Consider the following 14,391-nt stretch of genomic DNA (forward strand, 5'->3'; position numbering starts at 1 on the left):
AGTTCTAATGATCGTTTCATGAAGAGAACTGTCTGTACGCAAAAAGAGTACTGTGAGAAGACTCACTTTATGGATGAATCACAACATAGCATATTTAATCTTTTTGTTGTTTGCTTGCATTTAGTTTTCTTTCTCATTATTTTTTCCTTTTTGATCTGATATTTCTTGTGCAGCATGAAAATTGTATAAATATGCATACATATATTGGATTTAACATATATATTTTAACATGTTTAGCATAGATTGGATTACTTGCCATCTAGGAGAAATAGTGGTGGGAAGGGAGAAAAATTTGGAACAAAGTTATGCAAGGGCCAATGATGAAAAATTATCCATGCATATGCTTTGAAAATAAAAAACTTTAATTTAAAAAAAAAAACTATTTCATTCAATATAATAGTAGATCTTTTTGAGGAACATATGAGAAAGATATTAATAAATGGGTCTTTTCAATTGAGGATAATTTTGAATCAACCTTGGGTGGCAGAGATATCAAAGTTTGTGGGTTTTATATACACACATACACATATATGAAATAATAATATATTTTTACTTTTTTATAAATTTATATTTTATACATACATGTGTATATAGGAAACTTTATAGCAGGAAACTACAAAAATATATGAAATCAATATAAATTGTGATGTGACATACTAGAATTCTTTTTGATAATTAGCCATCAACAAATTTTTAAAGTTACTTTGATTTCCTTTATCTGTTTTTTGACATTAGCATCAATTTATGATATATACACATAATTTTTAATATTACTTGCCTTATAAGGCAGAAACACATTTAAACAAAATGACAATCCTCTTTGAATACAACATTCCCTCTCACAGTTTCACACCTTTTTCAAAGAATAAAAGTGTTTTTTCTTCTCTGGCACCAGATCAAGATTGACTATTGAAATTAACCTGAGGTTAGCTACCATTTACAATTTTCATTTGCATCTTTATAATAATTTTGCATAGGATTTTACTTCTTCTCTAATCTCTTCTCACACATATTCTTATTATTTTCCTTACTACCATAAAAAATGCTGCTATCTTTTCATCTTTGATCTCCTTGAGAGTATATACTCAGGAATGGCATCAGGTGGACCAAAGAATCACATCTCTTGCATAATTCTAAATTCTTTACTAGCATATTTGGACTAATTTATAGCTCAAACCATAATATATTCTCCCACATGCCTGTCTTTCCACATGACCTCTGTCATTTGCTATTTTGTCTTTTATCACTTTTCCCAACTTATTTGGTTTGTGGTAAAAATTCAGAGTTGTTTTAATTTGTGTTTCCTTTAGTAAATAGTTGCATTCATTGATATTTGAATGGGCAAATGTAATCTGTGCCTAGATTCAATGATGCAATAATCTTCATTGTTTAACAGATCAACCAGGATCTGTACAGCCAATTTTTGAAGGTATAGGCTTGGAATTATAAATATTATTACAAATATTATGTCAACAGAGACATTTAGATTTTATCCTGTGGTCACTTATTCTTGATCTTTACATTTCCCACCTTGAAATTATATCCAGGAAACCATATAGCTATTTCCTATGGTCATGGAATTTTTTTTTTTTTTAGCTCAATGCCTCTTCTCATCTTACTAGAAGGGAAAGCCTCACTCAAGCTCTTTTAAACACATTTTCACAGAATTTGGGGCTGTATAAAACAATCTGATCTTTTCTGTCACACAATTTATGAATATTCTCATTTGAGCCTCAGAACAAACCTGAGAGGTTACCACTGAATATATTATTTTCTCTATTTTACAGAAAATAAAAATAAAACTCATAGTAATTATGTTGTTTGTCCTTATATAGATAGGATTTGTAATCAGGTCTCCTTTATTTCTGGATCAGAACTGTTCACTGTATCATTGAGGTTAAATGGAAACCAGTCAGCAAACATCTATTAAACCCCTATTCTGTGTAGTCTCTATGCTAAGAACTAGACATACAAAAATGGAAAAAGCACAGAACATCTAACCCAGTTGAAATGATATTTCTTTTCTTTACTTCATTAGAAAAGGAAATACAGTATAGAGATAGAGCCTACTATGTCTTCAATGGTTCAGAAATGTCTCTGCTCAAGGTTTTCCTTAGCATTTTCTTCTAGCAGTTATTAATATTACTGCCTGATATACTATAGTGTAGCACTTGTTGACAGGGCATCTCATCAGAGACACCATTTTAATTTGTAATTTCATACCACATTGATGCTTCCTGGATTATGAAGAATAAATGCAGAGAGTATCTTGTCTATTTCATAAATTAGACTTTGGACTAAAGTTAAATAAAATGAATAAGAATTTAGAGGTTCTAATTTTATTGTTCTTATGTTTTAAGAAATAAAGAGTAAAAAAGAAAAAGAAAAAGAAAGAAAAAGAGGAAATGAAGGGCATTTTCCCTATGAGCTGCTAAGAGAAAAGAATTTATGTTCAAATGGCTGATCTTATACTTAGCTGGTCTGATCTGATGGAAAGCAGAGCCTGTCATCTTGAGAATAATAATGAAAGTCTTTCTAACACAATAGATTTTGTCAAAGATGGTATTCTGCTTACAAAGCCTTTGAACCCTACACTCTCAGAAGATAAATATAAAACTGCAGAGTAGAACGCTCTAATTTGAGCAGATGCCATGTAATCAGAAAATGAGTGAAGTAAAAGTAAGGAGGGAGGAATCACATAGATGGGATAGAATATAATCTGAATTTTAGGACAGAAAGTGATAGGATTTCATATTCATTTGATTGTTGTGGGTATTTAGTTTTCAGAAGAATTTGTAGTACTCAGGCAGCCTTGTTCTCTCTTTTATTCTTCTCCCTGCTCCACTTCTCTCTGGACTACTCTATTAAATCCAAAGAGCTATCTCATCCTAGAAGATCCTTCTGAGCTGATGATCTCCACCAAATAATAATTTCCTCCAAGGATCTCTGTACTGAGGAAATGACCAGGCAAACCTTCCTAACTCGGTTACTCCCCTCCCAGCCTGCTTGCATACAAGTAATGTCTGTCTTTTTTTTTTTTTTTTTTTTTGGTATCTTTTTGTCAGACACAGCATAGTGCATGAAAAAGAACAAGGGAGGAAAAAGGTTTGAGATTGTGCTGGAAAACTCTAGGTAGTAAAGATGTTAACAGCATAAATCTTGATAAACTGTCTTTAAAAGAATTAACATACTATATGTGGGGCATTCCAGAACATGAAAGTCATATTATTATAGCCTCTCTAATAGTAAAGGAAGTTTCATTTTAATTGGAGTCCTAGGGAGGAATGAGGAAACTCCATTGCTACAGATATGAGCAGAAATAGAAATGCTTGTTCATGAAATAGTAGACAGATCATGGGAAGTTCTGTGACTAAAGAAAACGAATTTAATGCTTAGACTGTAACACAAACATTATAAAATCATAGAGTGTTTAAGTTAGATGAGTTCTTAGTAGTAGCTTCATCCAACTCATCCTCCATTGGAATGTCCTTTACATTATACTTGACAAGGAACAGAATTCAGTGGAAACATATTGAAAATAATGAAACGAGTCTAGCTATTTAATGACAAGAATTGCAGTTGAAGAATACTAAAAAAAAAAAAGTTGTATCACACTATTCTTCCTTTTCCCTCCTCTTCCTTTTTAACCCTTATCCTTAGATCCATTTTATATTACTATTATTTCTAATTATAAGAAGCAGGTATTTGATTTGGTTTGTTTTGAGTTTGTTTATCTTTCCTAGTGTCCATTATATTCTCTGACAGTAAAATTGTACTTTAAAAAAATTTAATGGAATAGAATTGAAATTTTTTCATCAGGAATCTTTTGGAGAGTCCAATATCAATTGAAACCAGCCTAAAAAGCAATCTTAAAAACTGTGAAAATTGTTTCCCAGAAAAATCTCTTAGTAAACTTTAGAGTCACATGAATAGTTGTATGTAAATAAAGAAATGAATAATCATTCAAATTCATGTCATTATTCTTGTTAATTACTTAGACATCTCTTCAACTTATGCACCAGAACAGATCTATTGGCATATCTGTTTGGCAAGTTAGGGGAATAATAATAACTGAAGTTTAATACTATATCAGTGATATATTACAGAAAGAAAGGAGGAAAAAGACGCCTCCTTTAGCTCTGAATGTCCAAACTGTACTTGTAATCTTGGGCTAATTTCCCAAAGAAATAGTTTCCTATTAAGATTCTGGGATTATCACTGGAGGTCTGGAATGTTTGTACTAATACTTAGTATACTCCTGCCATTTGATCAATTAGTCTTAGATGTCTTTTACAAAGACAAAGATATAACAAAGACAGGTGTTCAGTATTTTCCTGTCAAATGGATAGCACATGCTTTCTTTGCAATACAAGATCCCTAGAGAGAGTGGGTACAAACTTAGAGAAGACATATAAGGACAGAGTAAACACATGTATACTACTTACTAGAAGTCATTTCTTTTCATGGAATGTGAAGTTCCTTTAGGGGTAACCATCTGCTGGACAACAAGAGTCAGTTTCCTTGTGGAATCCTGAAGCAGCGTTTCTTTGTCATTTCTATTTTGCACTAAGATGCATACACAGATGCTGCTACCAACCACTGCTGCACAAGGGACCCTGTTACTACCCTCCATGGATAGTGCTACCAATGCCAATGGGAGCTCCAGATCTTCTCACCTTTCAGTGTTCATGGTGTCATATCTTGCTGATTGTGTGAGTATAACTATTCATGAAGATACTGTGATGCAGAGGAATAAATTTGGAAGAAGCAGAGTTGATAGCAAAAATATGACAGGGTGGCAGATTCCAAAGTATCATGGAAAGCTGAAACATTGAGTTGAAACTAATGAAATTAAATTAAATGAAACAAACATAAAACGTGTATTTGAATTTAAAAAAAAAATGAAATATCATAGAAACATGGAAAAACAGCAAGTTAATGTGGAAAAAATTTAGTAGACTACAAATACAGTATATGTCAATATTTTAAATATGCTTTTATTTGGTTACACATATATGTTAAAGTGTTAATACACATTTCTTTATGAATCATGTTGAGAGAGAAAAATCAGAAAAAAAAGAAAACCCACAGGGAAAAAAATAAGGAAAAAAGTGAACATAGCATAGGTTGATTTACATCAACCTTCATAGATCTCTTTCTAGATGAAGATGACATTTTCTATCCAAAGTTTATTATTTTATCCAAAGTTTCTATCCAAAGGAATTTCCTTAGATCAATGAGAAGGAACAAGTCTTTCATAGTTGATTACCCAATCTTACTATTACTATATACCATGTAGTTCCAGTTCTGTTTGTTTCTCCCAACACCATTTCATGTAAATGTTTCCAGGCCTTTCTAAAATCAGCTTGTTCATCAATTTTTAATAGAACAATAATATTCCATTACTTTACAACTTATTCAGCTATTCCCTTATTGATTGGCACTTTCTCATTTTCCAATTATTTGCTATCACAAAAAGAGCTGCTACAAACATTTTTGCACATGTGGAGTCCTTTTCTCTTCTTTAAGAAATCCTTGGGATACAGACATACTAGTGGCACTACTGGATGAAAAAGTATGCACATTTTTAAAGCCCTTTAGGCAGAGTTCCAGATTCTTCTACAGAATTGTTGGATCATTTTACAACTCCACCTACAATGCATTAGTATCCCAGTTTTTCCACATTATCTCCAACATTTATTATTTGTCTTTCCTGTCATCTTAGCCAATCTGAGAGGTGTGAGATGGTACCTCAGATTTGTTGTAATTTGTATTTCTCTAATTGAATGATTTAAAGAATCATATGACTACAGGTGGTTTAATTTCATCATCTGAAAATTATCTGTTCATATCCTTTGACCATTTATCAATTTGGGATAATTTGTATTCTTTTAAATTTGATACAGCTATTTATATATTTTAGAAATTAGATGTTTACTGACTGAAAAAAAAATTTCCCCCAGTGTTGTATCTCCTTTTTAATCTTATGCCTGTTGCATTTGTTTATGCAAAAACTTTTTTTATTTAGTATAACTAAAGTTGTCCATTTTGTATTTTATAACGTTCTCTAGTTGGTTGGTCATAAATTCCTCCTTTCTCCAAAACTCTGATAGGTAAATTATCTATTGCTGTTTTATTTAACTTATGGTATCACCTTATAAAGTCAAATCATGTGCCCATTTTGACCTTATTTTGGTAGAGTGTATGAGATATGTCTATGTTGAATTTGTTACATATTATTTTCTATTATTCCCAGGAATTTTTGTGAAATAGTGATTTCTTATTCTAGAAGCTGGAGTTTGGAGGTTTATCAAATGCTTTATTACTGTAAATTACATTGATTATTGTGTCACATATTTAACCTATTCCATTGGTCCACCATTCTATAACTTAGCACCAAATGCTTTTGATGATTGCTTTTTTATATATTGTTTAGGTTTGTTACTGTTAAGCCACCATCTTATGTATTTTTGTTTCATTAATTCCTTTGATAATCTAGCCTTTTTGTTGTTCCAGATTAATTCTGTTATTATTCTTTCTAGCTATATAAAATAATGTTTTGGCAGTTTGATTGGTATGGAAGTGGATAAATAAACCAATTTAAGTAGAATTGTCCTTTTTATTATATTAGCTTGGACTGTCTTTGAACAATTGATATTTTTCCAGTTGTTTAAATCTGACTTTATTTGTGAGAAATGCTTTGTAATTGTGTTCATATCTTTAGTGGATTTCTCTTGGCAGGTAGATGCCCAAATATTTTATTTTGTCTACATTTATTTTAAATGGGATTTCTCTTTTTATCCCTTGCTGCTGTACTATGTCAGTAATATGTAGAAATGCTGATGCTTTTTATGGGTTTATTTTATATCCTGCAACATTGCTAAAGTTGTTAATTCTTTTGAAAACGTCTTTGGATGTTTTTCTAGGGTTCTCTAAGTATATCATGATATTATCTGCAAAAAATATGATAGATTCATATCCTCATTGCATATTCTAATTCCTTTAATTTCTTTTTTTGTTTTTTTTATTGCTAAAGCCAATACTTTTAGTACAAAGTTGAATAAAGGGTCATCCTTGTTTCATCCCTAATCTTACTGGGAATGTATCCAGCTTCCCTCCATTGCAAATAATACTTAATCTTGGTTTTATTAGATACTGCTTATTATATTAAAGAAAACTCTTTATTACTATGTTCTCTTGTGTTTTTTTTTAATAGAAATGGATGCTATATTTTATCACAAAGCTTTTTCTGCATCTATTGAAATTATCATATGATTTCTGTTGTTTTTGTTATTGATGTGGTGGATCATGGCAATATTTTTCCTTGATACTAAACTAGCCCTGCATTTCTGATATAAATCCCATTTGGTCATAGTTTATCATCCTGCTGATAAGTTACTATAATCTCTTTACTAATACTGTATTTAATTTTTTTGCATCAATATTCATTAAGGAGATTGGTCTGTAATTTTCTTTCTGTGATGGTTCTTCCTGGTTTAGATATCACTATCATATTTGTGTCATAGGAGGAATTTGACAAGTCTCATCAAATAGTTTACATAGTATGGAATTAATTGTTCTTTAAATATTTGTAAATCAATCTGGCCCTGGAAGTTTTTCCTTAGGGAGTTCATTAATAGCTTATTCAATTCCTTTTTTTCTAGAATTTTGTAAAATGAGACTATTTAAGTAATACATTTCCTCTTCTATTTTTCTGGGCAATATATATTTTTGTAAATATTCATCCATTTTGGTTAGATTGTCAGACTTGCTATCTTATAGTTAAGCAAAATAACTCAATTATTGCTTTAATTTCTTTTTCATTCATGGCAAATTTATCCTTTTTCATTTTTCTTGGTGGTAATTTGATTTTTTCTTTCCTTTTTATAATCAAATTAACCAAAGTTTTATCTATTTTGTTTTTTTCATAAAAGCAATTATTAGTTTTATTAATTAGGTCAATAGTTTTCTTAGATTCAATTTTATTTATTTCTTTTTGGATTTCAGAATTTCTATTTTGATGTTTAATGGAGGTGTTTAAATTTGTTCTTTTCCCAGCTTTTTTAGTTGAATGCTTATTAATTTGTGTCTTCTTGTCCTTGGTTCACTAAACCACATAGAACAATATAGTTTCTATATTGAATGTTCTGTAGAGAATATTCTATATTCAGTATGCCCCATGCTCTGTCCTTATCAAGTCAAATCTATTTAGTTGAGGATCCATGTTTCTAAAAGCTACATTTTAGAAAGGACACTGATAATCTTGAGAGTGTTCAGAAAAAACAAAAACAAACGAATAAACAAAAATAATGATGAAGCATTTTGAATTCATTCCATGGGAACAAATGTTGAAGGAACTAGATATAATAGAAAGACATGGATTGAGGGAGAAGGGATGAAAGGTAACTTTTTATATCTGAAGGGTTACGATGGGAAAGTGGGATTATTTAGGCTTGTGCTATCTGTTCCCAGGGGAAGAATTAACAACATTTTGTGAAAATTTCAGGGACTAGTTAAGACTTAAAAAAGAAAAATTTATAAAGGTATCTAAAATTGAAATGGATCGCCTCAAAATGCTGTTGTTTTCTCTTAGCTTCCCCCTCTGTCTTCTTATATTTTAAACAAAATCTAAATAAGCAGTTTTCATATACTAAACAAATCATTAATTACTTTAAACAAAATCTAAATAGTTTTCACATATTAAACAAACATTTATTAAATATTTACTATGTGCCAGGGCCCATGCTAGTTTCTGGGCATACAAAGACAAAATTAAAGCAATCAGAGAGCATAGTTGATAGGATACTAATTTGAGATTCAAAAGATCTAAGTTCAAATCCAGCCTCAAATATTTATATGATAGTTCAAGTTACTTGACTTGAATCTCTGCTTCCATTTGTTTATCGTTAAAATGGGAAAAGTAATAATATTTACCTCTTAAGGTTTTTGTGAGGATTAAATGATTATAAAGTACTTAGCATAGCAACTGACACAAAATAAATGTTATATAAATGTTAGGTATTATTATGACCTCAATCAATAAGGTGTCACATTATTTGGATGGACACATGTTCACAGATGAGTAAAAATAGAATATGTATAAAATATTCAGAGATTTAGATTTGGTGTATAGTTAATAACTGGGCAAATCTGAAAAGGGCTAGTTTTGAAGATGATTAGCTTGAATTCAGATATCAGTGCCAGGTTCAATTTACCAGGTACGGTTCATGTTGGAGAGTCCCATTGTTCTTTAACCTTTGAACTCTGACTGGACCCTCTTTAAAGACATGTTGACTTTTGATGAGATTTTTTAAAAATTATTACTAATATTCTGACAATGATCAAGTTGATATATAGCTGAGATGGCAAAATATGCTGATATAATCAGGATATTCTCTGACTTCCTATTTGTGTGCTCTCTGTGGTCTCTCATATGAAATGCCCTTTCCCATGTACCATTCACTTATATAAAAATCAAGGCTGAATGAACCTGACTTCTGAGGATGAAAGATCTATTCATCATATTGAATTTGGCATTAAATATATATATATATATATATAATGCCTTTGCTGGAATAATAAGAAATTCAGGTTAATTTAACATGTTTTGTTGTTGAAATTAACATTTCATTTAATACTGTGCTAATATGTAATAGATAGTGATAGGTGCTAATAATCTACAACTAAAGAGAGCAACATTTTCTCCCTGCCCTCAAAGAGTTGATATACTGTGGAGGAAAATAATTCAGACAACAAAAAGTAAATATAAAGTCAATGTGTATGTAACATAATCCCAGATTTTACTTAGAGTTTAATGTACAATTTTGATATTGTTTAAGAAAGAGTTAGTTAATTATAAAATTAACTAGATTTATTGATTTTCCAAGGTAAAGAAAGGTACCTTTTAACCTATTGTCCCAGGTCCATTAGAGCAGGGGTCCTCAAACTTTTTAAATAAGGGGCCAGTTCACTGTCCCTCAGACTGTTGGAGATCCGGACTATAGTAAAAACAAAAACTATGAACAAATTCCTATGCACGCTGCATATATCTTATTTTGAAGTGAAGAAACGAAAGGGAAACAAATACAATATTTAAAATGAAGTAAAGTTAAATCAATAAACTTACCAGTATTTCAATGGGAACTATGGGCCTGCTTTTGGCTAATGAGATGGTCAATGTCTGGTTCCATATTTGTCACTGCTAGTCATAACAAGTGATACAAGTGTGCATCCATTAGTCTTGATCTGGTTGGAGATTTCAAATGTTTCATTCTAGAAAAAGTCTGTTCACAGACATAAGTGCTGCCACAGATGGTTGCCATTTTGAGTGCATGATTCCTGATGAGGATATGTCTTTGAGGGGAGAGATGCATAGAAATTATGAAGGCTGCTTGACTTGAATGTGTCTTTCAGAGAGTCACAATTCTGAAGTTCAGCCAGTTCCATTTGGTAAATTGTATCCACATTTTCAATGTCAATAGAAAATGGGTAACTGTAAAGCTGTATGTCCTGTTCATGGAGATGAAGCTCTTTAAATCTAAATTGGAAATCCTTTTGCAATTTTTCCACTGAATCCACACATGTTTTGTTTGGGAATGTAATCAGCAGTTTTTCCACTAACAGATTTTGAGTTGTGGGGAGATGGCAGAAGTTTTCCTCCTTCACTTGTTTGATGAGGAGGCCTAATTTTATTCAAATTCTTTGACATGTGATTGCATATCACAGATGAGCTTCCCCTTTCCTTGAAGTTGCACATTGAAATTGTTGAGTAGCTCTGTTACATCTGTCAGAAAGGCAAGATGCCATTTCCATTCTGCATCATTGAGCTCTGGTACTTCTTTGTTTTTTGAAAGCAGAAAAGTTGTAATCTGTGGAAGTAAGTCACAGAAAATTCTGCCTCGACTCAGGCAATGGACTTCTGTGTGCTATAGAACATCTTCACACTCAACATTTAGCTCAGACAGAAATTACTGAAGTTGTCTGTGATTTAGTGCATTAGCTCTAATGAAGTTAACACAAGATACCACAATTTTCATAACAGAGTCCCACTTCAGTGATTTACTACACAGCGCTTGTACCAACAAGGATGAGGCAGTATATGCCTATCAGATGAGAATGGTTATGTTTGTCCATCTCTTGGTTAATGTGAGCATTAATTCCTTTCTTAGACCCCACCATGCTCGGAACACCATCAGTTGTCACGCTGGCTAGTTTAGCCCAGTCCAGCTCCAAACCATTCATGGTATGGCAAAACTTTTCATAGATATCCTCTCCTGTAGGTATTCCTTTGATGCTTTGCAGTGCAGCAAGCTCTTCTATGACTTCAAAATAATCATTCGTCCCACAAATAAAAATTAGAGGTTGTGTAGAATCATGAACATCATTGCTTTCGTCGAGTGCCAAAGAAAAATATGAAAATTTTTATAGTTTTGCAAATGCTGATGCAGATGGTCTCCCATTTCTTCAATCCTCTGTGTAATTGTAGGTCCTGAAAGACTCACTGTACTCAATAAATCGGCCTTCTCTAGACACATCTCTTTGGCAACAGAAAGAAGGCATTCTTTAACAAATTCTCCCTCCACAAATGGTCTGCCAGTGTGTGCTATTAACTTGGCAACTTGAAAACTTGCTCGCAATGATGAAATATTTAGCTGCTTCTGCTTCACAAAAGTATTTTGCTGAGTAGTCAATGTATTTTTCAGTTTTAATATTTTATCTTTTCTTACTTCTCTAACCAAACAATCATATTTATCTTGATGTTGAGTTTCATAGTGTCCAGGCAAATTATATTCTTTGAACACAGACACTATATTCTGGCATATCAGACCTACAGCTCTTTCCTTGTACTGCATGAAAAAGTAATCATAAGTCCACTGTTCTTTGAGTATCCTACCCTCCGAGTCAATTTTTCTTTTTCTTGACAACATTTCCTAGGGATTCCAAATTGCTATTAGTAAAATACCAATATTTACATACAGTGCTACAAAAACAATATACCAGCAATAACTTTGTCCACACAGAGACATACAGCCTGCAATGCTCAACTTCCTCCAAGCTGCCTCTGCGCTGTGATGCCTCTGTTTCCCGCACTCTCTCTCTCACTCTTCACGCTCCTGCTTCCGACCTTCGCTGCTGCAGTGAATTCCCCCTGCAGAGGCCGTGACTATGCACTGTCCATCCCTGAGCCTGTCTGTTGTGGCGGCTGCCGTTACTGTACAAAGCCATGGGTCATCAGTTCTCCATCTTCTGCATCTCTCTCCCTTCCCCATGCCCACACTCAGGCCTGGGAACTTACCTCACCTCGGTATTGCCTCACACTCTGTCTCCGCCGCCTCAGCCCAGGGCCAGAAGGGTGTGGTGCTAACGCAAGTTTAGGTCGAATGTCACTTCCAGTCTGATTTTGCCATAACCCGCTGGGCTGCATAAACGTCCTCAATGGGCCGCATCTGGCCCATGGGCCATACTTTGAGGACCCCTAGTATAGAGTATCAGCTTGTTGAGAACATGCAATTTCATCTAACACGATGGTAAACTATATCATTCTTTTTGATACACTGATTGAGTTTTAGGAACTGCTGAACCCTCCTCATGAATGAAAATAATTTTGTGAAGGTGCCCCTTGAAGTGAGCTTTGAAATATCTCCACATTCTAAGATATAGGATTAAAAACCTCAGAATATGAATAACTCAAATTAAGGAGGGACCTTTGAAATACTTTTGCCAATAGAAACTGACTCTTAGGAGTTTTCAGCATAGATCATTTTCTAACTCTGAGACTGAGCAAGCCACATTCCTCTCTGATTCCCAGTTTCTTTTCTTTAATATGAGAGGCTGGACTATATGTTAGTGATGATCTCTATTGGTTCTAAGTACAGAGACTTGGCATAGGCTATGTCTATTCCTTGATCAAGGCTAAGGATCTTAAGTTGAGGTTGAACTACTGAATCATCTGGTTTTACATTATGTAAACACAACACAGAATGCAGATGAGAAAGACAGGGCTTGCAGCCAAGAAAGTTAAGTAAAAACAATCTTTTGTTTATTAATTTTTTGTTTCTTTTAATATTCTTTTTGTCACTAAAATAATTTTATAACATAAATTCCTTTAGAATAGAAATTATCATATTTTGTACTTGTCATCCCCAATATCTAGAACAATTTCTTGCCTGAAGAAAATACTTATTAATGTTTATTGAATTGAAGAGATTAAAAAAAGAATGATTGACTATAATATCATATTTGCATCTTGAGTATGCCCATATCAAAGATCTTCAAATGGCCTCTATTCATGTTCATACTCAATAATAAATTTTTTTTCCTGATTTTTAAAATGAAGAAGAAACCATACAAAACTAAGAGGTACCTGAGAGGTTCCTTCAATAATCTATATTCATTCTATTTTAATAATGTAATAAAAAGAGGAAATTCCTTCAGAAAGATTTACATAGTGATCCTTAGTAATCATGAGGCACTGGAAGAAGTGTGTTTTTTTTTTTCCATTAAAAAAATAACATTTAGCCTCAACCATGTCCTAATCAAGTAACCATTTAGTTATATGCCTAATATCAGAGTAAAGAATAAGTACCACACTAATATCTACAGTTGTTGACCTTTGAAGTGAGTAGCTCTAGAGATTCACTATAATTGCAGAGGAATTGTCATTCCAATGTTTCCTGGGATTTGTAATCATTCCTTTTTAACTTTCAATCTTTATTGTTTCACATTTCATTTCTACGGGATATTATATCGATATAAGAGCCAAACTTACATTATTTGAGATCAAATACTTGTACTGATAAATTAATACATTATTAATGTTATTCTAATTATAAATGAAAATGTCTCATTTATTTGGCTATACAGCCTTTAGTTTATGAAAATACATCTATCTATAGATACAATTGCATGCATATGAACAAATGTTCATCTAAGCATATATTTAGCTTTGTATATAGGTAAATGTATATTGTAGACCTATAGGCCAATACAAATACATAATTGTGCTGTTGTTTTTTCCCCTGGAGATCTACTAAAACATATGTGTGTGTGTGTGTGTGTGTGTGTGTGTGTGTGTATAATACTCTTTGACATCTGTCCTCTCTTAATTTGCCTCTTTTGTCTTTTCTTTCTCATCCTCCCCCTTCTTATTTTTCCTTAGAATGTGCACTTGCATTTTTTTCTCTATTAAGTTTAATGGAGGCAGGTTTCAAATGTAGTATCAGATCATAATTGTGTTATTGGAAAGGGTTAGGAGAACTGATTTATAGGTTCTGGAATTCCTATAATCTATGATCCTGATTTATAGAAATGAATACCGCAGTAGTTTTCTTATTCAGTTCCTCCAAGTCACTGCATAAGACTGCTTCTTCTAAGCCAGAACTGATGCCCAGA

Source organism: Antechinus flavipes, chromosome 4, assembly GCF_016432865.1.
Source record: "Antechinus flavipes isolate AdamAnt ecotype Samford, QLD, Australia chromosome 4, AdamAnt_v2, whole genome shotgun sequence".
Classification (NCBI taxonomy): Eukaryota; Metazoa; Chordata; class Mammalia; order Dasyuromorphia; family Dasyuridae; genus Antechinus; species Antechinus flavipes.